Source organism: Cyrtonyx montezumae, unplaced genomic scaffold (assembly GCF_038088225.1).
Source record: "Cyrtonyx montezumae isolate F1298 unplaced genomic scaffold, pur_monq_1.0 scaffold_2, whole genome shotgun sequence".
In the NCBI taxonomy this organism is placed as follows: domain Eukaryota; kingdom Metazoa; phylum Chordata; class Aves; order Galliformes; family Odontophoridae; genus Cyrtonyx; species Cyrtonyx montezumae.
The window spans coordinates 39,679,653-39,705,514 of record NW_027071936.1 but is presented as its reverse complement, the minus strand read 5'-3'; the positions used below and the strand labels follow the sequence as shown (position 1 = coordinate 39,705,514).

Here is a 25,862-nt window from a genome sequence, read left to right as displayed (position 1 = left end):
TGAAGAGCAAGATAGCCATAGCATGTCCTTTTCAGTATTGCCATCTTGTCTGAGGAATCAACTCTAGTTTGAACACGAAGTTTTGTCACCTCTGAGTACGCTGGATGTTATGTTGAATAAAACTCTGTATTCCTCAGTGGGGAAAGTATGGACAGGTGCAAGTGTGTGAAGCCACAGAAAACACAGTGTGTCACCTTGCAAAAAGGTACAGATATTACTCAGACATCAAGTATGTGGTGCAGAAGATGAAACAGATTTTCCTTTGACAACCTAGTCCTAAGTATTTATACCTGTTGTAAGACCATAAAAGATTAACAAGTTCCTAATGACAGAGATCTGATGGATGTTCTTCATAAAATACAGTGACTCAGATTTAGCAGTAAGGAATGCCAACAAAAGAACAGAAAAGAGGAGTTTCTGAAATGTAAATTGTGTAAGAGATTAGTACTTCAGCTTAAGACATACAGAGAAGGCAGTTATGAAAGCAGGGTGGTCAGATTTAAGTTTTACTCAAACTAATGAGAATAAGTACAAAACCAGGGAAGACTACCAGAAAACCTATAAGAGAACAAATTTCACTTCATGCAATTACTTGAACTTCTGGTGGTTGTTGGTAGATGATTTCATATACTGTTTTGACTCTGACTATAGCAAGGGTATTCAGTAGGACTGACTTCCTAAAAGCCAGTGTTCCACCAAAGTTTAGCTTTAGGAAAGGGAAAGAGGGAGCCTGTCCATAATTCAGGTCTCTCAAACAATTCTGACATGTGAAAAATACATGAACTTGAGTTTATACTCAATACTGCAGAGATCTGTTTATGAATATGAACGGTATTTTCACTACTAGAGGTGCCCACAAGAGGAGTGCAGCAATCCACTTAAATGTAACTAAGTGAGCTAAGTGCAGGGTAGATGTAATTACATTGTATGTTTAAACACTGATTTCGCTAATTACATCTTGATATTAAAATGATACACAATAACTGTAAAACCAAAATTATTTCCTTTTTTCTAAGCATAAATCCAATCTGAAATTGAGATATTATTGGCACCAAATTTTGAAACAGGTGTAAAGTGAGATTTGTAAAGTATCAAATGGCTGTTTCTCAGTGAATGTCATTTCATTTGAGAGTTTCACTTTCTCTGTTATACAGATAATGAGAACTTTTACATTTGAACTGTGATAAATAAGGAAGACTAAATAATTGATGTGAGGTGATTATTAATTGGTGAGAATGCCAAAGAAATTATATTACTGGAAGGATGATCAGTAAATCTCCAGCAAAGATTGCTTTGCTCTCTCCAGTGAAGCAGATGATTTGCTGGATTAGAAGTCCCCAGGTTTGGCTCAATATACTATAAGCACCACAAGACATCTATGCAACTTCTGAATTTCAAAAAATACTGTAGCTTTTCAGGCAGTCCTAAACTACAGAGACTCACCTAGATATAGTTAATGCTTCCCTTCTAACATGGAGCTCACACTACCGACTTCTGTGCATTTTGTGCTTTGCCCTTCTTCAAATCTTAAGCAGCTATTGTTGGTTTTATACATTAACTTTTATTCTCTTTCCTATTAAAGATTCAGTAAGGATCTTGGAGATAAGCAGACAGTAGCAGCCCAAAGTGGTACCAGTGGAAAATACTCAGTATGTATCGCTACGGTCATATATTGATCCTGTAATTCACACTGCTTCTTCTAGCTGGTTATGCATCTTGAACATTTTAATAAGCAGCTTCTGACAGAAGCTAGCAGTTGCTAGCATTTTTATTAAATTTTATTTCTAATTAATGAGGAACTCTGAGCAGTGACACTCTTCCAGATAATGAAATTTATGGTAATTGCACTGTTTTTCTTCTGGATAAATCTGTAGTTCTTAGGAATTCCAAAGAAATAACAATTTCATTGTGACCAGTGGGATCACATGGGTTACTTTGAATAAATAGAACATAAAAGAGGCTAATTAAAGGAAGTGAGATTGTATGGGAGGTAAGTGAGGTGTTGGTAGGCCCTGCGGTGGAATGAAGACCAAACCAAAGGTTTTGTTTCGACAGACATGCAGATAATCAGGCAAATTCAGTTCTTTAACAGACCTCTTTAAGGATCACTCAGCAGAAATAGATCATGTAATCTGAGCTTTGAAGATGATAATTTTACTTCTGAACAAATGCAAGATGTTTTTAATTTGTTGCATGTATAGACATTTGATTCACGGATCTATGGTCTTGGGTACAGGACAGGTTCAGGGCACACTTTATTTTCAGAACTCTAGCAAACCCTAGAAAAATTGTTTGCAAGTCTATACCAACATACTGTAGTAAAGTATTAGGAGGATGCCTTCCAGCCTAAGGAAATACTGTCTTTTAAGCAAAGTAAAAATGTTGTGGAATTAAACAAATTTACACCTAGATTAACTTACTTCCTGAAATATTTAGTGGTGTAATTATCTTAAATATATGCTATTTGAAGTGTAGTTCAGTCACTGTTTAACTAAAACTGTAAGCAAAAATAAACACATCAGTAGGACTAAGTAAAAGCTGAGAGCTGTACAGCAGAAAATCTGTTATACCATCTCTATGTAGCCACATTCTACTACAAATTCTGATGGTGCACTCTGCAGCAGAGGAAAAAGAGCAGATGAGCTATTTCCTAATGAAGGGATAAAAATGCTGTCGCCTTGGTTGTTAAAAGGACACTACATCTTAGTAATTGTTTCTATCAATATTAGCTCATCACCATGTAAAGAAGGGATTGGGGTTGAATTCTCTTTGTAGTAGATGCTTAACATAGTAGACGGAACGCATGATTTCAAAAGTAAACAGAAAAATAAATGTATTAACAAATGGTTCTGATCACTCAACCATAATACCAGTCTTTTCAGAAATGAAAATTTAGTAGGGATTTGAAGAACAAGCAAATAGTAACTTTATAGATAAACTTGGTAAGTATTCTTCTGTTAAAGGATACTATCTGTTACAAATGAATGAAAGTATACGTGCGAAAATCTATGCAGAAGTTGTGCAAAGTTGTGATGAGAACTTTGGGAGTTGCAGGAGGAGATGGACAAAGAATTGAGAAAGCTCTAGAAAGGGAAGAGATGAAGTGAAACTGCTGTGATGGAAAGGCAAGGATGTAGATGACTAGTGGATAATGTGTATCTCCTGCTCCAGAGTAGACAAATGCAATAGCCTTAAATCAAAAAGTTAGAGTAGTTTCTTGGGACATATTTTACATTGATCATAAAGCAGTATTACTGAAAACCAGGGGCCTGGATACTGTAGTTAAATTGTGTTATGACAGAGGCCTAAACAACAGCATTCCTGATAAAGGCCAAACAAAAACAACCATACTGTTCCTGAGACTGAAGGGAAGCAGGTGTGAGGAAAAGTGAGTGAGCTGGGTCCTGGAGTAATTAATGTCATTATTTGCATTCTAGTCAAATTTCTGACTTACACACAGTATGCCAGCACATACAATTGATTTTTCTTTTGTTTTAGTCTCCCTATGTACATTTAAGTATTTTGATTCTTTTGCAGATTTGACAAGATAATCCCCTTCTGCAGTTGAGTCCTTTGTGTTGCATTTTAAACTTGAACACAAATAGTCAAGTCTTGTCCACATTTTAGAACAAAGTATTAGATGTTTCAAGTAGATACTTACTTGTATATTGCTGTCAAAATGAGATTGTCACTGGCTGTCTTCCACGAGCAATGGAATAATGTAATTCTGTGAATAGGGATCAGGTAGCAGGTAATTTGGAAGTGAGTGAAACTCATCTTGAGGGATGTCGCTCTGGTGATCACTTTTGCTCAGTTTATCTGACCACTGTAAAAATAAATGCTTTCCTAGTATTTTCCTTATGAGAAATTTGTTTAATTGTCAGAGGAATCAAATAAGCTTAAATTGTGTGTCAGATGGTCCATAGCAGAAAGCAAAGCAAAGAAGGAGCTAAATGTGTTTTGAAGACTAAATTTATATTAAGTTGCTGCTTAGATGTTCAATTGTCCTTACTTGTAATGTTTTTGTGTACAATGCCAATTTAACAACATTGTTATCTCTACATTCTCTTTTAAGAGCTAAGATAAAAATCTGGACTGGCTTAACTTTCTAATGTAAATTCAGTAGAGAAAACTCACCTTACAACTTTTTGAATTTCTTAGCTACGTGTAATATTTCTAAGCTATTTTAGAAGCAGAGAATAGCACAAGTCACTGACTTCATCCTTCCGTTCTAAGCACAAATTTTTCTGATCTTCTTTGATCTTTATCTAAGGACTAGAATTGGGAATTTGTTTTGACCAGGACCAAGCCAATGAAAAATCAAAAAACCCCGAGGCAAAAACAGATCATATAAGCTTTTATAATTAATAAGTGGATGACTTAAAAAACAGAGGATGTTAAAGTTCTCGGGAAGTAAACAGTTTCTAGGAAGGGAAATCCAAATTTCCGCATGTTTTTTGTTCAAAGAGGAAATTACCTAATAAAGCTACCACCTTATGGAATAACTGCTTTAAATTATATTAACTATTATTTCCAGTTCTCACATGCCCGAAGAACTGCCCGAATGTGAGTGATACTTTCATTTCTTCTCTTCAAGCTTTCTTCCTTATAACTTCGACTGCTATGAATTTAAGTTCATGGTATGATACAGAGGTGCTGCTTTCTTTAACACAATGTGCAAATTAAATATTGTCATTTACACATTTTGCCAATTTGTTACTGTTTGAGAGAGTTCTCGAGAGTTTTTCTCTGTATTCCTTTGTTGGTGTTGTCCTTTGTTCTGTCAGTTTGGATCGCTAGTTTTTATAGGGGGTGTGCACAGCTTCTCTTGAAAAGCACATATATTCCATGTACTTTGTTAGTACTGGCTACCAAAATCTGAGATAGCAAGAAATAAATTCAACAAATAAATTGTTGAAGAATTTTTCTATTCAGGGAGAATACCTGTGGTGAATAACATGGTTGCAGTTCTGAATTCTTTATTAATAACTAGTGCTCATTTTACTGATCAGTAAAAAAAAAAAAGCGTGATGAGGGAGGAAAATTAGGAAACTGCTTAAAAAAAATTGTAACTCACCCTTAAATACTGTCTTGTCATTGCTGAAATTGTCACTTCCATAAGAGTCTAGCTCTGTTAATGGAAAATAAGTGGAGGCCTGCAGATAAGTCAGCACTGAGCAGCTGTACATCTTGTATCACCTTATATGCATCAAACATGAGCTTGCCTTTGCCCAGCCAGGGGAAGCATGGATATAGCTCAAACAAATAGTCAAACAAATTGTGTGTTCAACAATTAACGGTTCTAAGGGGAACATAAATAGCAAATAAAAACTGTAAAAGTGCCCTCATTTTCATTTAGCAGGAGCTGAAGCAGTATGTGATAAATGACTGCCAACTTAATATGCTTCTGTGAACAAGAAGGCAAAACAAACAGAAGCTCCGTGCTGATTTCCTGAGTCATCCTCCTGGTGGACAAGGGCTAATTTGGTTGTAGAATATCCACTGGGGATTGTTTTTTGCTAGCTTTGGGAGCCGACGAACTTCCTAGAAACAGTCCTCCTTTTGCTCCAAGCTGCCAGCATGAGGAACTGTCACATCTCTAGGGAAATCGTTATTTTCAAATGAAGATTTGAACAGGAACTGAACAGTTTTCTGTTTTGGGACTTCCTGTTAATCATTATGCATGGTACAGAAGAGAAGATTAATCGATGCACTCACCACCAACAAAAAAAAATAAAGCAGATTTCTGCTGTTATGTCCTTCCTCTAACACATTTGTAAAACTTATCTCTCAAGAAAGCTACAGCTCTCTAATTATTTAGACTGTGTGGGAGGCATCAGTCTCAAAAATGTAATTGGGCTATCAAAAAATTTTTAATCAAAAAAATCAGTTGAAAATTCTCTAGATGTGTGATAATGTTTTTCCAGTACAATTACAGTGCCAGACGCTGTATGCAGTTAATAAAATGGTGTTGCTTTGATCTTTTAAGACAGTATGAGCATGCAGCTTTGTAGTAACATCCAGTTCTACATGTGCATTGATGATATTGGTTTAACCAATTACAAGTGTACTTACTTACATCTTGAATGCTTAAATGTACCTTCTGATGTGTGGGTGGGAAGGGAAACACAAGGAAGCTACTGTCTACATCTCTCCAGTACCAATGATTTGGTATATGCTAAAGCCTAGTCTTGCATCCCTTGAGGGCTTTCTAGCTAGGATGTACAGACTGTTCCTAACTTAGTAGAAGTTTAAGGGTGACAGATAGCTTCATCATGATCAGAGAGGAACAAAAAAAAACCAACAAAAAAACCCACATACTTTAGTCTGATCATAAAACCAGGTTTGTGTTCATGGTTTGAGGGGCCATGCCACCTTTAAAGAAAGCAGTGTTTCAGCTCTACCCTCGAATAAGATGATTTCTGATGATATTTTGAACTGAGTCTCAGTCTGACTGTATTTTCTATAAGTGCTCTGTATCATTTTGTATTGGTTAAACCTCACTGATAGCTATGGATACACTTCAGACCCTCAAGTTTGCTGTGAAGTCAGTGTGTTATGAAATGTAAAGATGCCGGCACTGGGTAGAGCTGGGGCTGCTTTTTCTTAATGAACATGTTTGGAATTTGAGTTTGATTCTGTTACATTACTTGAACAGCAGATCATTTCAGACGTAAATTACAGCAACATTTCAGGCTTAAAGTATGGTAAAGAATACCACTAAAAGCTAGGAAAAAATTAATGCTAAGGGTAATTAAGCAGTGGAGTACCTACAGAAGCTGAGGTATCTTTCTGGTTGAATCATTCTATAGAAGCAGCTCAGGCAAAGATGTAAGAATATGCATTCTGTGGAAAAAGAATATTGTCTCAAGGTGAGTTCAAGTTTACTTCAAGTTTTGCCAGAGTGTGGGACAGATTGAACAAAAGCATGCCAATTTCTAGAGACTGCAGTATTTGTCCTCTGGCCTTGGTGCCCTCAGGCATGGCATACCTGGCCTGCTCCCTGGTCAGCTGCTGGTGTGCAGTGGAGCCCGTCTCCCAGAAAAGTATGGACAAGCATGTCTGTACTTGCTATCCCTTTCAGTGGTCCATTCAATAATGTCATTGCCAATAGAGGTCATGATGTCGATGGTCTTTATAAAGATTGGGATGGATCTGCTTCAGCACATTGTACCAATGGAAGCAATAATTCTTCCTTCTGCTATTCTTAAACTGCTTGAATTTCTTACTTGAGGTTTTGATATCAGCATTCTGGAGTCCTTGGGAGCTGGAGATCGCTTGGTGAGCTCAGGCAATTTGGCAGGACCTTTTCTCACCTGTAGGCAGCCTGAAGATCAGCAAAGGTGGAGACAGGGTAGGTCCAAGCAGCTTCAGTCTAGTGGTGGCATACACCTGGGCTCCTGGAATAACTATCTAATTGCAACCTTAGGGGATCAATAACTGTCACAACTGTAAAAACTGAGCAGCAGTCTGAGAGATGGATCTGAAGCAATTGTATGTCAGTGAGCTTTGGCTAACTTCAGTCTTTTTTATGGTGTCAGTATGTTTAAATCAGAAGTGAGAAACCTAAACATAAAAGTTGGGTTTTGCTGAAAACCAGATATTGCTCTTGAAAATACTACATGAGAAAAATCATCAAGCTTCTGCCAGTGTTAGTTCGTGTTCTAAAACACTGAAGTGTAATCTACCTGTGTCCGGAAGTCTTTACAGCTTTGCACAACTGCTTATGGCTTTAGGTCTTTGCACATGTGCTTATATGTTTGCAATTAAATGGATTGTAGTAACACAGTGGATAAACTGACTCAAGGAACGGTTAAGGAATGATGTCTATAAACACTGCTTTTTAAATCTGTTGTTTGATTTTCTTTTAGTGCGATGTTTTGTGCTTAGCTGATTTGACAAGTATAATTCCCTTTTCCCTGGGATTCAGACCCTTAGAACTTCAGTTGTAGTAGGTCAGCCTTCCTCTACTCTGTATGGCAGAAAATGTTAAAATGGCTTGGTTGGACCATTTGTAATGTCTTTTTTTTTTTTTCTTTAAAAAATTAACTTTAGCAAGCTTTCTGAACACCATTGTGCTAATTATGGAGAAGCCTAAATTCCTTAGTGGATTCAGTCACTGTAATTGAAACAGAAACTTAATTCAGAATGTGGCTCTGCAAAGCTGGCCTGGCTTTTATCTGACTGTTTAAGAAAGAACAAAATGGCATTAGGCCTTGTGATGTTCTGTATCATAAAGCTTTGTGAAAGAGAAGGAGGGAATTGGGTCTTGCCTATCTTTCATGAATTTCTTCTGCTTCTCGTGACCAGCTAACTTAAGACTGAGAGAGGCAGTCATGCACAGGAGTAGGCATGACCTCATAGTGATGGCATTGCTCCATTGAGAAGGGGGACATATTCTTGTCCATGGGTGTTAATGTTTCAGCATAACTGGAGGAGAGACTGTCATTCAAACTTTGCTTTCTCCCAGATGGACTGTATTTAAGCTAAAAAGTCTGTTTCTTGCACCTGATACAGCTGAATTGTGTGGGTGTTTTTTTTTGTTGTTGTTGTTTTTGTTTGTTTGTTTATAACATTGTATTTTGGGCTCAAAAAATCAATGTGACCGTTTGGTAGAACAAATACAGTCATTTGAGTTTATAAATTGCAATGAGCTTTTCAGGTGTAAAGTCTTTGCTCATTTATGTATCTGAGTTTTAGGCTCTATAGCTAATCTACTACCTTCCCCTCAAAGAGACCCTGCAAATATACACAGTAGCTGAACACATTTCAGTGGAAAATGACTCTGAAAGACAAATGACCTTGTACAAGGTTCTTGAAACAATGTATTAGTGGTGTATACTGAGAGCAAGATAAACAATAGGCTTCTGTTCTTTATTTCCTGAAAAAGGCTTTCTCATGTTTGTTTCCCCATATGTTTTAACTTTTTACTCGTGGAACAGGGGAAGTTAGTTTTACTAATGAAATAATGCTCTTAGCAGGCATGTCATTCTGTAGGTCTAGTTTAACAGCAATAGCTGCAGTCGCAATAGCACTTGTTACCTCATTAGGAGAGATGTAATATGGTATGAAACTGACGTAAGAATTACAACACACAGACAAGAAGAGGCTCTATATCTTTGGATAATACAGTTTTAGTAATTTGTTTGAAATGAGTGTGATTTCATTTTGCTTCCATTTCCTTATATTACAGTATATTGGTTTGCTGTTAAAGATATTTTAATTTTTAAAGGACTCTATATTCTGTAGTACAACATTGTGTTTGAAATGGTTGCAATTTCAATGTTTGTTTTGGGTTCTCATATATCAAAAACTAACAGTGTGGACATAAATGAAACTCAGTCAGGTTTTGTCAAAGGTAACTGGAAGATGTGGTACCAGCATTTTCCAGCTTCCAGAACAGGTTAATTGCCCAGAGATTTATTATCTTGATAAGCATAGAATTGTTAAGGTTGGAAAAGACCTCTAAGATCATAAAGTCCAACCATCAGTCCACTACTGTGTTATATAGTTGCTTTTTGGTTCAGTAATTTAGTATATGTCTCCAAGAACTGTAAGGTATTCCACATCTTCATAGATGTTGAGTCTGTATAAAATCCTTTGGTATCTTTGGAAACATGATAGGTGATAATGTGTAGCTTTGTGAGAATTCTGGAATATACCAAGATTCCTGAAAAGCAAATAAGATATGTAACAAACTCAGCTTACTATAATAGCAGAATTGCTTACTAACAAAACATCTTTCGCAGAAATGTAGCTGGGGGTTCAGTCTTATATAATCTTTACAATTGTCAGACAATATTTTATTAAAATAATGGGAGGAAGGGAGGATAGCAGACTTAAATTGCAAAGATAAAAATGAGAAATGAATGTATCTGAAGACAGATGGTATCTTTTAAAGAGAGCATAGATCTTCTATTCTAGAAAAAACAGCAGAGGAAGCTCTTCATGAAACATCTGCCATTTTGCACAAATTTCAGATGGCATTAATCAAGTGTGAGAGCATGATTTTTTCGTGCTTGATCTCTTGATCCACGTCTCTCAAATACATTGAGTTATCACTAAAACACTTCTGTTAAATAAATAAATTAAATATGGAAGTTCTCTTGGATTCTGTGCTTTACTGGATCAGAGTCTGACTGATGAGTATTGATAGGGTCCTGTGTGCTTTCTGAGGAACGCAAGCTAAAATAAATAAAATCCAAGCTTCTTCTCTTTGGTCTTCCTTCCATATTTCAAAGTTTTTCCTAGTTTTGGGGATGAAACATTTGTATATCAAACCTGGAGAGAAAAACTTCACCAACTTTATTAGTTCATACATATTAACAAGGTAAGCAATGTATCATTAGTTGTTTTTTTGTTTTGTTTTTGTTTTTTGTTTTTTGAAGGGACTGTTAAAAGAAAAATGCTGTTAAGGGAGTGAAATTCTATGCCTCTTCCTAAATGTGGAGAGCTATTTCAGGATAGTCGGAGATACTGGATAACTGTGTATATGGGAAAATAGTGTACTAATGGAGCGATTCAATAATAATAATAATATAGTAGAATTCCATTTGAAGACTTCAATAACTTCACTGTTTTGAAAGTTTTGTGAAAGATGAACTCTCTTACCAAAACTTCAGTATCAGGATTAGGAAGTCACAAAATATCTATATATGCTGTCTGTCAATTTTGTAGGTTGTAATTCATCCTCCATGAGGGATGTATATAATTTCTCACTTCTTGAAGTGTCTTGAATGAATAGAGCTACTATTACTGTGTGTTACTACCGCAGATAGGAAGACTGATTCAGTAAACCAATAACTCGAATTGCTTGGAACATGCTTTGCTCAAGTTGTCAAGTTCTTAAGAAATACTAACCTTTCTAAACTTTACAAAATGTCTTTTCATAGAATACCAATGGTCTGTTGGCTATTTCACACAGTGTTTTAAGAAAAACTTTTCTATAGCTCTGTCATTTACAGCCATTCTTTGAAGAATTCTAATGCTCCAGATAGTTGATTGAAGCATTTTTTTTTCTTTATGGTTATGAAGAGATTCCAGGTGTAGCTATCAGAGTAACTTGGGTGCCTACATGATCTTTTCTTGCAATTTTGAGTCCTATGTCCTGCAAGCTTATGTGATGTTATTTTCAGTAGGTGACCCACTTTTTTCAGTTCTTTCAATGAGAAAGTGATAGGAATTGAAACTTAGGATTTATTTTGTGTGTATGTGTTTTAATGTAGAAGAATTTTCAGGAGTTCTTGTTTTTTCATGTGATGAAAAATTAAGAAATTAAATTGATGTCTCAATTTAATTTCAGCTCCAGACCACTGAATATACTCTCTAAAAGGTGATATGCAATGCATGTGTACATTCTCTAATGTTAAATTCAAATTCAAGAAACATGGCTATTTGTGTTTCTTCTTGGGACAGTTAATGTGAAATTCACAGTATCATATTACTAGAACCTATGTAATAACTATTACAAGATCAGGATAAAAAACGTGTGTAGAATAATATAAAGAAGGAAGAAATTACACCTGGTTGTACAGTGTATAAATTTACCTGTGTAGTTTGATATGTACACAGGTTGAGTTCACTAAAGAATTCTTCTTCAGCAATTAGTTTGAGTGTAATAGACGGTATTATTTTGTCATGCTTAATAAGTGTTATAAACACAAATCATTTATGCAAATCAAGTTTCAGACGGTGTATGAGAATACAAGTTATTTAAAATGGGTTAAGTACTAGTGGTAAATCATGGTCACGGGAAGATGCTTCAGAAAAGAAATACTGCACTGCAAGGCATCATGTACTGTTTATTTGGTACTGAATTGATATTGCTAATTATGATTTGAACACATTCTTCTGTTTTCATATTTGTCTAGTATTAGCCTTCACTGTACAAGTATTTGTTGGCCCTGCTTGTAACTACCAGATTAAAGTAATAAGGACAGTAAGACTATGTAGCATCTGGCTCAGGTGTTTTGTTAGGCATAAATAATATAGTTAACTTAAACTGTACTGTATTTTTGACCTGATCATTTCAGCTCTCCAGCTGGCTGTAACTCATGCAGTCATATGTTGTCTAAAACTTAAGCTGCTGGAGCCCTTAAGTCTTTGTTCATTGATCTCATGTAAAGTATAAACTGAGCTTTTTAAGTTCTGTGAATTAATTTTGTGGTAAAGTAACAGTCCTAAACTAGACATTTGGAATAAAACAACAATAATGATTGGTATGACAGGTTGGTATTTAGTATTTGTGGGGGTATACTTTTGTTGTTGTAGCTGCCCTTAACTACAACAGTACTAAAAATGGTTGGGATCAAATGGAAGGTAGTTTCCTGAGCTAATAAAAAATAATTTATGCTTTATTTTCATACTTGACTATTTTTTTTCATTGTTGTTATATTTTATACAAGTCTTTGGGGGCAAATATTTCCACTTGTTTTTAGCAATGAGAATTCCTTTATTGCTTGAGTAGTTTGAATAGCCTGTGTTTGGCATCCTGCTTAAGGTGTCTATTTAATGTTTGAATAGTTACTCTCCAGAAATAATTTAAACATTAAGGTGATCCATGTCTTCTAAAATGTTCTCTAAGGAGTGTACTTGGCTAAGTAGAATATGGTTGAAAGTCCAATATTCAATTAAATATTTAAAATTTCTGCCTCACCAGACTTTTTTTTTTATGTTTTGAGTAGGGAGTAACTTACAAATTTTGTTCATTTTGTTCAAGGAAAAGTTACAAGCTTTTCTGTGACAGTACTTAAAAGTGTGGACATGTATGAAGAGTTGGTCTGGTAAAGCAGTGTGAGTTTTATCTGTCACAATTGCTCATAAATACAGAGGACATTCTTCCTGTACAAGAAAAAGTTAAATGGTAGTTATTCGCTGACTTACCCTACCTATGTCAAGGCTAACCTACAAAACTACCACTGACTTACCCACCTGAAACATCAAAGCAATTATCAGGCAAAAAAGAAATGTTTAATGCTTTCTTAGCCTCTGTTTTTGACACTGATGATAGACTCTAAGACCCCTGGAGCCCTGAGTTGGAGGACTCTGACTGTGGTTATGATGAACTCCCAACCAACACCTAATTTGTGTGGGATTTGCTGCTCGGCTTGAATGCACGTAAGTCCATGCAGCCCAATGGGATTTATCCCAGGGTACTTGAAGAGCTGGCTGATGTCATCATGAGGCCTATTTCAATTATTTTTCAGCAGTCTTGGGAGACAGGAGAGGTCCCACTTGACTGGAAGCTGGCAAATGTTGCCCAAGTTTTCAAGAAGGAAGATGCTGGTAATTACAGGCCTGTCAGACTCACGTCTGTGCCTGGTGAAATTATGGAGATTATTCTGGAAGTTACTGAAATGCCTGAAGCACAATGCAATCATTGGTTGCAGCAAGCATAGGTGTGTGAGGGGATTGTCCTTTTAAACAAATCTAATTTCCTTTTATGACAAGGTCACTCAACTAGTTGACAAAGGAAAACCAGTTGATATATTTGTTTGGAATTTCAGTAAAGCTTTGAATACTGTTTCTCACTTTATTCTGGGTAAAATGTCCAGCATGCAGCTAGACAAATGTGTATTGCAGCAGGTGAACAATTGGCTGATGCATAGGGCGTAAGTGATTATGGTAAATGAGTTACATCAGGCTGGAGGCCAGTCACTAGTGGGGTTCTGCAGAGCTCCATTTTGGGATCAATTATCTTCAGAGTTTTCATCAGTGACTTGGAATCAGAAGTTAGAAGTACAGTAAGTTAGTTTGTGGACAATATGGAACTGAGAGGACCTGTTGTCTCCCTTGAGGGTAGAGAAGTTCTGCAGAGATCTTGACAAATTAGAGGGCTGAGCAGTTGCCAGCTGCATAAAATTGAACAAGAGCAAGTGCTGGGTTCTGCATTTGTGATGAGGCAGCCCCGGATATATGTACAGACTGGGTGATGAAAGGCTGAGGAGTAGTCCCCACAGAAAGGGATCTGGTGGTTATGATGTATAAGTTCAATCTGAGTCAGTGTTGTGCCCTGGCAGTCAAAAGGGCCAAACATATCCTGAGGTGCCTTGCACCCAGCACTGCCAGCAGAACGTGGGAAGGGATTGTCTCACTTTGTTCTGCACTATGCAGGCTTGCCTTGCGTTATGTGTGGTTTGAGGCACCATAGTATATGAAGGATGTAAAACTGTTTGAGGGCCTCCAAATGAGGGCTGCAAAAGTGGTGAAGGGTTTGGAGAGCAAGATGTATATGTATGATGAGCAGCAGCTGAGGTCTCTTGTCTTTTTCAGTCTAGAGAAGAGGAGGCTGAGGGGAGGGTCAGGTTGGGTGTTAGAAAAAGATTCTTCACCACAGGGTGGTCAGACAATGAAACGGGCTCCCTAGGGCAGTGTTCACAGCTGCAAGCTGACGGAGTTCAGGAAGCATTTGGACAACACTCAAGACATGGGGTTGGAATTCTGGGTGGTCCTGTGTGGAGCTAGGAGTTGGACTCAATGATCCTTGTGGGTCTCTTCCTTATGCATTCTCTGATTTTTTAATCTCTTTGTGGTCTTTCATATTAATTTTCCAGTATTTTTGCACAATGAGAATTTAAGCTGGTTGTTTGGGGTTGCAGCAGAAGGGGACAGGAAGATCTTTGTTATGTCACTGAATGGCCTGTGGAGTGCCAGCAGCTTCAGGTCACTAAGCTTTCAAAATAGCACTGGTGCTGAAACTGGAAATTTAAGCTGAAAACTAGAAACAAACTTCTGGCTTCAATTTTAGTAATTTTTTTCCTCAGTTGTTTATGCCAGCTAGATATATTGCACTTAAATACAAAGAGATGTACATTCTTCTCAGGTGAACCTTTGTATAAAGAAAGCAAAGCAACTTTAGGACTGACTAAACTCAAGTTATACACTTTAACATTAAAACAGATGCATAGTTATTCGTTTCCTGAGGTAATAGTCTTCAGTGCTCCAATTCTGTTTTTAACGGTGTTTTTCTTTATCATACACAGTTGTTCCTTACACTTTCTGTTTCTTTAAATAAAACTTGGACAATGAACAAACGTTTTTGCCATGAATTTCCTAATTTTTTTTAGCTTGGGTTTGTAGGCTGGTTCCTTCTGTATTGCATTTTCATTTTGATTGTAGGCAAGCCCATTGCTGCTGAAAATAGCTCGAATGTGCTTTGAACAGAAACAGCCAGCAGCTCAGCTTCTTTCTCTTTCTCTTGCAGACTCTTGCATGTGAGTTTAATTTCTTGAGAGAAACCTTCATAAAGGGCTAAGTAAACAAGATCTATATATACAGACAGTCCCTACTTCCTCTGCACTTGAGACGCAACTAAACTCGTCTGTCTGGTAAGTCATATTTTTCTAAAGTATTTGTTCTTCCTGTTCTTATGACTTGCATTCTTGAATTTCTGATTAGGTTCAGAGAAAATCAGCTTCTGTTTGTTAATAATTTTGCATACCTTATGATTCCATAGTTTGCTTTGGGATAAGTGAATTTGTGATTTTTATTAATCTAGTAGTTAATTCTCAATTTCTTACAATGAAATCATATAGTATTTTAAAACAGAATTGGTGATTGTTCTTTCTTAAATTATTTACCTGTTTGAATGTTCTGTACTTAGTGAATTAACTTGAGGATTTTTTATTACAAAGTATATTGCTTTATGTTGAGTCAGAGCTCAGAAATAATTCTGCCATCAATTCATTGACTTATTGCTTGCAGGTTACATTTTGTGTAGATAAAATAAGTTAATATTATTGATTAACAGTGTATTTTTTTCTTGGTAGTACGCACCTATGTTGAACATAGGATGGCAAACATACTTGTCAGTCATTAATTTGATAATATAATTCTGTAACTGTTCCATTCATTATATTTTTTGGGTTATGGATTTTCTTCAATTTTTAACTCTACTGCTTGAAATCTTTTTCTCTTGGATTATGAAGAGTTAATTGAGCACAGTACAAAACAAGCTGTTTTTGTAATTTACCTTCTGTTTTCACACTTCGTAGTGATCGAAATGAGGAAAATTTTTGCTCTTCAGAAATTGTGTGGGTTTTTTTGTTGTTTTTTTTCTTTTTTCCCCTGCATGCTATGGCTTTAAGCAGTTGCCTAGCCTAAATGGCAGCCTATGTAAACCTAGTCAGTCTGATCACAAATACTGGCCCTTTGGTTTACCACAATTACTATGTACTTGCATACTGCATGTCCTAGTTCTGCATAGTTCATTTTTCAGGCTTTGCTATTGCTCTAGCGTTAGTTTATTTCAAAAACATGCTGAAAGTCAAGTCATATTTAAAAGTAGTTCTACATTTAATGAAAGCCACCAATTCTGCGTTTTATTTTCATAGGAAAATCAAAAAGCATGTCAGAGTTCTTAAATAAAATTTGTTTGGGAATTTTCCTCTTTATATATATTTTAGTAGAGTACATTATTTTGGACAAAAACAGAAATTCTGAAGTCTGCATACATTTCATACAATTTTTTTTTTTTTAGAAATACAGAGATTTGTGTGAAGTAGGAATTTTCTTTGATAACTCAACTCAATTTGTTTTTACTATTTTTGAAAAGCTCAGTGAATGAATGTTTTATTCTGATATGAGAATCCTGAATTAAATTCTGCTTGATCTTCCTTAGTGTAGAAGGTATTGATAGTATAACCATCTGAAATTATAGAACGTTTGGTACCAGTCTCATTTTCCACTTCAAATGAAACACTCTTTCTCCTTTTCTGTCTCAGTTTTAATTAACCCATATTCCTTTTGCTTTAAAATTTTCTCTGGTCCTCTCTTAATGTCATCCATAAAGCTGTTTCCCTAGTCCTGCAGGTCTGTCATCCTGTCCTTTTATTTCCTTAGTTCTTTTGATCATCCAAGAGTTCTAATGAACACTTTACCTACCTTGATGCTTTTCCTGTAAAAAAAAAAAAAATAGGTTTTAGTCTGCAACTCATTCAGAAGAATCTGAAGCTTCCAAAAGAACTTGAGACCCTTCAGAGGCCATAATGTAGTTATCAATTGAGTGGATATGTATGTAAGGGAAACAGTGTAAAAATTTGAGACTAAAGGACGTAGTGGGAAGATAAACCAGGCTGCATAATAGACAAAATAATTAACAAATACTTTCAATCAAAGCCAGCATTTTAACTGTGTAAAGTAAGGGTCTGGGATGTTTTATGAATGGTCGCTTTTTACTTCACATTACTTTAAAGTTGCAATATAAGATTATGTTTTTATTTGTCATTTAACTTTTGACTGAGTAATGGAACTGTCATACAGAAACTTTTATTTGGCATACTGACAGCCCAAATTTTAGGTGAGTGAACTTGGAACTAAATTCAACTAAAGGGAGAGGAAATCTCAAGAGAGCAATGGAATTTCTTCCTTTGCATAGGTATATACCTCTACATTCATGGGGAACAAACAGAAACATTTTGTACAGCCTTCTACTATTGACAGTGTGTCTTTGTTCACTTCCCAAAGGTGGTGTCAAATACACTGGGAAAAGAAATAAAATGAAAAATGCAAATACAATAATTTATTTAATTATATGGTCCCAATGAGCACTTTAGGTCTGGAACTGCCTAGCACTGTTATTGGTAGTTCTTTGTGAATGAAGAATAGAGGCTCACTTTCAACATTTTAAGTTACATAAATAAGTATGCTCTGTCCTTATCGTTTTTGCAAGTTTAAATAGAGGAGTTGGAGGCAAGTGTATCTATAAGCATTTTATTATAGACTTATTTGATCAAAGAGAATCTCAGAAAGTGTTTCCTTCTTGTCTGTATAAAAGTTTCCCAAACAAAATACAGATTTACTTGAGCTGTTATTTTTAGAAACAGTGCTGATAAAGATCATAGATTAATATACCACTTATTCACAATGTTCCAACGTTGCTTTCACAAAGTGGTCTAAGTTCAAGTCTTTTATTAATGGCAACTGGATTTTATGGTATCCAATCTGCCCAGTTTCTGATCTGTGAGCTGAGTTTCAAAGGGATGCAAGTCCAAACTGCATGGATTTCATGTGTGACAATACTGGAGAAAGATAACGATGTTTTTTGAAAACTGGAGAGCAAAATCTGATCGTGAAAGTTAATCTGAATGATAGGCCACCTTGCAAATGTCACTTCCTTGTATTTGTCTCAGACTGAGGATATATGAATTTGGAAGCACCTGAAAGAACATGTGTGCTTGTGCAAGACCCAGCACTTGTTTCTGCACTGGGCTTAAGTGGCCTTGTTCTGAAATGGCAATAGATAACTCTGGAAAAGATTCATTATGTCATTCTGTACCTCACTTGTTGATACAGAGGAGTGTAATTGTAACCAGGCACATTGCTTGTATCGTATCTGCAGGAAAAAAAGAAGAATAACAAAAATACAGCGGCGATGCTGCTGATCGTTCTATAAATCCAAGTGAGATAGGATCCAGAAAGATTCCCAGTTTCTTACAGTAGCCTGTGTTTATCATCACTAATCTGTGGTTTGAGGAAGAGGGTAAAATTAATCATAAATAATTAAATATAGCTGTATCTTCTGTCAGGGTTACTAATTTTTAATCATGATGTCAAAGCAGTGAGTTGCTTAACATTTTCAAAGTAAGTTCTCCTGTGAGATGAGTGTTCTTCAGATTAAACCTCAATACTATTAATTTTACTTTTTTTCTTTTTTTATTTTTAAGATAAAAAGTTTACCAGCAAGAAGCAGACATTTTTTATTTTGTTTTGTTTTGCAATTAAATCAATCAGAAGTAGTTTAATTTTCAGTTCTGCCTTGAGCTTTTAATTTTAGTTGATTTTGTATTTGAACATTATTGACTGTTAATAATGAAGTGGTATGGTGAATAGTAGGGAATATCATTGTTTAGCCACCTAGGTGCTGTAATGCAAATAAAATGTGCTTATATACTGCCTCTTTCTAAGTAGGCACTTAACCATACATCTAATAAGTATGCTTTAATCTCACATAAGACATTGCCTGCTTAAGTTTGTGGGTAAGACTACATTTGTCTGTGTATATTAGTGGCTTAAGAATTAGTACGTTTCATTAGTGGCTTACATTCCTAAATATTTAATACCATTTAGAAGGCTATGTTGTCTTTATTACTGGAGACGACTTGAGCACTTAGGCTTCCTTGACTTTTGAGATTGCTAATCACTTGTTCCACAGAAAGGTTTTTCCTTCCCTATTAAAAATCATTTAGAAGAATTGCTTCATTAAAAAAAAAAAAAAAAAAAAAAAGAGGATATGTTGTCAGTTTTTGTTTTAAAGGAAACTTAACATGTTTATATCTCTTCCTTGGTCTGTTCAAAAAAAAAAAAAAACCCAACACATCTAGGTGATAAATGTATTAATGGCTCTATCCTTGATATGAAGGCATCATCCATGAGTTACTGCATACGAAGTCTGTTTCAGAAGTGCTCCATGAGGAACCCCTGCATAGGGTTCCCTCACTTGTGAGATCCTTCTCAATTGATCTAATAAAGCTGAGAGTGAAGTGCTACAGGATGCAGCTGGACACACTATATATGACCCTAAATATCAGTTCTTTGGATCTTGTAGAGAACAGCAGATCTCTCCTCTGCAGGCTGGAGAGTTAAAAATAAAAGTAGAAGGGAGGACAGCAGAGATAATAGGCTTCCTATCTTATACTACCTTATTTATTTCCCTGGGAAGAAAGGAAGCAGAAGAGGCAAGAAAAAGAAGACACACTCTGTTGCCTATGTAAAGGGACCTATCTGAAGAGCAGGTAATTTAGAGAGCCAGTTCTTCTGGGCTGATTACACCCAGTCTTTCAGTGCTATTGAGTTCCTGTCAGTAGACTTATCTCTTTCTGTGGTTTTTACAGTCTTCAATATATAGAATTCAACATGTAGAAAATTTCTACAATATTTGTTAGCCAAATAAAGGCAATAGGATGATGCTTCTGAAAACACAGTCAACAGGGGCCCATTTAAGAGTGGAGGACAATAAAAAAAAAGTTTGGAGTTGAAAATCTCAAAAATGTTACTAGATGAATATATCTGAACTCTTCAAGATTGTATAAATATTCTGCAAATGTGCAGTGTTGGTTTCAACCCTAGAATTTGATGCTCCATGAAGCTTGTGTATACTAGTGGCAAACGTTGCTATGCACTGCCCTCCAACTTCAAGCTGAACTTCCCTCCTTTATATAAAGAAAACAAACACAAATCCAATGATTTGGAAACAATTGTGTGGTTAATTGCTTTGTAGCAGCTGACTACATGCTGGTTTTATAACAAAACAGTTAAGTGACAGGCGGCAGGTCAAAGTGGTGATGTTGATCTGTCTTTCTGTGATCTTGGAAGGCTCATCCAAATGATTTACAATACCTAGGTTTCCATAGTGAGCTGTGCCAAATATTTGCTTATAAAACCAAATGGATGATCAGGAAACATTTATGTCTGTGCAGATATGTATTAAAATGTGTGTAGTATTAATAAGAAATGGCTAGAGCAGCTCATATTAACCAAGAATTGACTTCTGATTAGATTCTGAACAAATCCTGTGCCGAAATACAGCTTTAATCTTTAAAGTTTACACTTAGCAGTAGCATATGCTTAACCCAAAAGTTTATTGGAGTTTTACTGTTTCTAGTGGAAATCTTGACTCCTTTGAGTAAATCCTTTGCAGGCCAGCAAGCAGTGCAAGTTGGAAAAATATCTGAGTCAGCTGGTTGAACTGCTTATTACAAAATATTTACTCATAGAATAATACCTATCTGGCAATTCATCTAAAAAAAAAATTAAAAATAAAAATAAAAATGAATGGACCTAGATAAAGATTGGTCTTATTTCTAATGTTGTTGAACTGTTGAACAGCTTCTATAATGGATTTATAGAATATTCTTGAGTATTCAGTGTCAGAAAATTCTACCTGTCTGGTCAGTTGTTTTAAATGTTACTTCCCTGTTTTGTATGAAGCATTATCTTTATGCTTTTTGCATAAATTGACACATTCAGAGTGAGTGCTCAAAAACTGATTGGAAAAGTCTATAAATCTGTTTCTATTTTGAGGTTTCTGTGTTTATTCTTTCTGTTTATGTAGTCAAAGATGTACTTCCCTTGATCACATATTCCTCACCAAAGAGAAAGGAGGCAAGTTTTATGAGTATCATTTTCTGCAAAGATTGCATCTTTATATGACAGTAGTAGTATTGGAAACTAATAAACCTGGAAACTTATAAACCTGGATTCTCCAAAAGTAATATATCTGATTCTGATGCAGTAGGTGCTGAAAGATATTTTGTTTTCTTGTATTCATTGCTCTTTCATTCAGTTTTAAATTTCCTCCCCTTTCAGTTTGACACTTGCTATTATACGTCCATTCGTATTACATAGAAATTGTTATCCAAGGGAGTTATGCACAGTAATGGTAGGCTGGGTTACACAGTGAACAGAAAAGGAAATCTTAACAGAACTACAACACCCTGCATGACGTATAAACACCTTATCTGTTCACTGACTTTTTGGAAATCTTTCTATGTGTAAACCTTCCCTTTTGAATTTCTCATGGTAACTACAGTATCTCAGACAGGCGTCTTTAATATGTAACTCTTTATTGCTATCACTGTGTAATTTCACAGTTGTTGAATACTTTTCGTGTTCCATTGCATCTTACACATTCTAATGTTTAACAGTTGTAAATTGCTTTCTAATTCCTTTCTGAAAAGTCACAGCAGTAGCTGTCTTTCTCAAGGGAGAAAAAAAATGGTTACATAGATTAAAATTTCATTAAGTTGCGTAATGATTGTATCTAGTACATGCACTAAATCAATAGAAATGTATTGATTCTGACATAGCTGTTCAAATGATATAGAAATTTCCATATCTCCTATATGAAACAGAAACTATTATTGCAAATGTGTAGTAATATACAGGTACCTCTAACTGCTATAAAAGTGAGGAACAAAGAAAATTGTTATGCACTGCTTGAACAGTACCAAGCAAGAGGTGATGGTAGCCCTAGCACTGAGAGCTACTGGTGCTTGTAGCCAGTCATAGATTCCTAGAGCGACCATACAGATCAGTGTTCCACTTTGGCCAAGTGGACAAATAAAGAAACTCAAAATTCAGTGCAAGGTTATTCAGTTTAGACCCTGGTAGCTGGCTGCCCTTCATATATAGCTGTGGTATTATCACAGACTATGGCATACCAGTCATAGGTCATATTCAGTCAGTTCAGAGTTTCTTAAATATTTCTGCTGTTCACAATTCTTAAATATTTCTGTCTGGCTCCGTGTAGTTGCTTTTCATGCTGATCCATATAAAAGTCACTTTGTGATTATTTTCTGTGTAAAGTATATGTACTTCAATTACAGTCAATTGTTTTATTCTGTGTAGAAGCAAGGAATGATGAAAGCACATTATTTTGAACTTGACATTAAGAATTACTAGGCATAGATTACATCTTTTTAAATTTTAAAAGAATGTTGTTTTGACTGTAAACATTTTATGGGGAAGCAATCAGCCCAAAAAATAGAGAACAGCATACACATACCTAGGTTGCTAGTTTGAGTGTAAACCAGGCAGGTCATAATCATAAACTGTTACCATAACAAATCTATTTGTTCTGTATGAAGGCAGTTAAAGGCTTTAGTCCATTTGACAGTAGTGCTTATATGCTGGCAAAGCAGTCTATCCTGTGTTGGGACTACATGGAATTCCAGTCTAGCCATGCCCTTTCTTGTGTCTGAATAAGCAAGGAATTTAAAACACTATATCTCATCTCTAGGATGTCTTCAGTTTTACTGTTTATTTCAAACTTGTTTTGTGACATAAATCAACACTTTTTTTTTTTTTGTTTGGGTTTTGTTTGTTTGTTTGTTTGTTTTTTTCTAATCAATATATGAAGCTTAATTACATTTCAAAATCCAAGTCCTCATTTACATGACAGAAAGTGGACTAGTTGTGACTGCACTGGATTTGCACATGGTTCTAAGAGATGTAACTACAGAAACACTATGGGGAATTAAACTGTGTCATATCTTGAGATATGCAATATAAAGATCTTCTGAGGTAGTTGTCTCTGGATTCTTGTAAATATGTTTATTCATGATCATAATAACCTGCATGAGAATGATCTGATTTCTGAATTAGGTGCTAAACTGAAATATGGGCAGGGATGTAAGGGAATAGAAAAGATAACAAGCTAACACAACAATAACAAAAACGCAGTTTTACATATAAATGGGCTTATCTGGACACTTCAAATTACTCACTCATCAAATAGTTTTCAGAATAATTTGGCCTTGGCTGCAGCAATAGATATAAAATTGACATTCAGATTACAAGGATTTTTGCTTTCTATTTATTGCTATCTAATGGACTACAGAACTTGATAACCTTTGCTGAAAATAGCTTTTGACTAGCTGGAGCCATAACAAGACAGAACTATCTGAAAGCATGTGGTGAAGGCTCAGCTGCTTGGACTGTGTTTAGCATTCCACGGATAGGATAGCTAGACAAATAGAGACAATAAAAAAAAATAGTCATGAGGATGAAATGTAAATTTAAAAATATTCCCTAACTTTTTTTCCTAATTATTAATGCGCTTAATCAATGTTTCCACCATTACTCAAATGATATTTTTTCTTTGATTATTCTGGGGTATGTTGCGATATTGTAACTTTGGTCTTCTTTGTGTTCATGATGAGGGCTGTGAGAAGTCAAATCAAGTCTAGGTTTTTCAGTCTAAAGTCAAGTCAAAGTCTTAATTTTTCCTTTGACTTCATCATCTTCTCCCACTGTTACTGTTGTTGGTCAGTGTTCAGTAATATTTTCATTTCCTGGGCTACATATGCAAGCAGAAATTCTAGGTAGGTAATGTAATTCAGCTCCCAGTGAGAACATATATTTAGTATTTCTTTTATCTTTGAAAGTGTTCCCTTTTGTGTCAATTATTTCTCCTTATTAAGTGCTAGTGAAAAATAGCACTTGATATCCTGTAACTGAGATAAATAAATAAATAAATTGTCCTAATAAAGAATTTTACTGGAAACGTTACTCTTTGCTACTTTATATTTAAATGTAGCGGAATGCTGCAAAACCATGAAAGTAAGGAGCTGGATCCCAAATCTTCCATTCAGCAAAGTAGTACATTTCTAATTGAACTATCACTAGAAAGATGGTAGGAATGTCAAAGTACTTAACCTTGCATGGGTCAAGTTGAACTGCTTGAATGGGCTGATGAACGGAGCTGACTTATTTGCAGGTTATTTTTAGAAACTATGTTCAATATTTTTTTTATTTGATGCATGAATTTCATTCCATTTATGAGGGAAGATGCACAGTTTGCTTATTGTTTAAATGTGTTAAAAATTGCATGCACCTGCTATCAAAATGAAGGTGGATTCAGTATACTTTGAAATAAGCATGTTTATACCAGAGGGTCCTGTAAGAACTGTTAGATGTTTATTAAAAATTGGAGCAATCTTGAAGTCAGTGGGCTGTAGGTGACTGAGATTTTACAGGCTTGACTGCTACTGCTAAGATTATGAAGTGGAATGACTGCTGGTCAGGACTGGCAGAAACTTTGGCTGCTCTTGTGAGCAAGGAGGTTTTGATATCCTAGACTATATGAGGTTTTGAACTGAATCTTATTTAATTTTGATGTAATTTAGTGTTTCTGTAATTAAAGCCTGCTTTAAGAAGTACTGACCTACAGTGTTATGTTACTGTTAAATATTTTGTTCATTCACCATCAGCTTACAATCACATTGCCTGAATGAGCAGAGGTCTCTGTTTCCTTCATGAAGACATTTTGTACAGTAATCTGTTTTTCTGTGCTGATGTTGTGCCTGTGAGTTTGAAGGCTTCAAAATGGGTCTTCAGAGCTGTGCCTTGGCAAATACTGTGAGCCTGTACACTGTTTGATATAGGTGAGAGAGAGCAGTTCCTTGGGCAGCCACTGTACCTCTGGACACCATACAGGCTGATGAGAAAGAGATTATATGTTAATGTTAATGAATTAACATTATTCATAACATTAGCATAATAATTATATGTTAATATTGGTAGAAAGAGATTATATGTTAATGTTAATGAATTTTATATTCCACCTGCATGTATATTATATATTTACTTTATAACCTATTAAAGGAAACACTCCAGTTCTGCCATTTTTGTATTGATAATACTTTTATTTCAAAGGAATCTCACTGATTTACTGGGCAATATGTGAACCTAAGGGAGGAGTGACTGAATTTACAATAGACTGATCTTTTCAGTCTTACTGCTTTGTTATACCAAAGTAGGCACTTAAATCTAGGAGTGACTTAAAGATAGGCTTTAGCTTTCTGGAATCCTTAATTCTAAACAGCTACAACTTGTAAAAAGAGATATTACAGCCTTATTTCGTCAACAGCATGGATTGTAGTGTTTTTTATGGTAGAGGTCCACTGCACCTTTACAGCAAGTGTACAGAAAATTAACTATCCCGATGACTCAGCTCTGCTTCAAAGTATCTTCAACTGAAGAACCAGCATATTACTTTCTGATGCTCTATGAATAGCAGGATTTTGTCTCATTTATATTTCAAGTTGCACACTAAAGTGTTATATCAAAGAATCTTAGAACATTATTAGACTAGTCTAGCATGACATAGTGTTATTTGCAAGTTATTAAGGCAAATCGCGTTTCTGAATTGTTCAATATAACATCAGTGTGAAGCATCTTGTGTGATCAGTCAGTTGTCATTCCTAGGCTTCCTTAGCTTGGCAGCTCTTTGGAATGATGAAGTTCTCCTGACCTGGCCAGAAATGCTAGGTTGATGGTTGTCAACAAGGTCTCAGATGAACACTGCTGCCTGGATAGTTGCTAGTTTCAGTTGAGTAATTAAGCACATTAGCTGGAGATACAGT

General features: G+C 35.6%; 1 protein-coding gene across 4 annotated transcripts in view; it reads left to right on the top strand.

Annotated features, from left to right (window-relative positions):
* Positions 1-25,862, top strand: part of SORBS2 (sorbin and SH3 domain containing 2) — a 144,930-nt gene that overhangs the window by 10,484 nt on the left and 108,584 nt on the right. For all 4 annotated transcript variants that reach the window (XM_065736943.1, XM_065736946.1, XM_065736941.1 and 1 more), the window contains exon 2: positions 15,203-15,326. The gene's annotated coding sequence lies outside the window, so the exon portion shown is untranslated. The remainder of the gene's footprint in view (positions 1-15,202; positions 15,327-25,862) is intronic.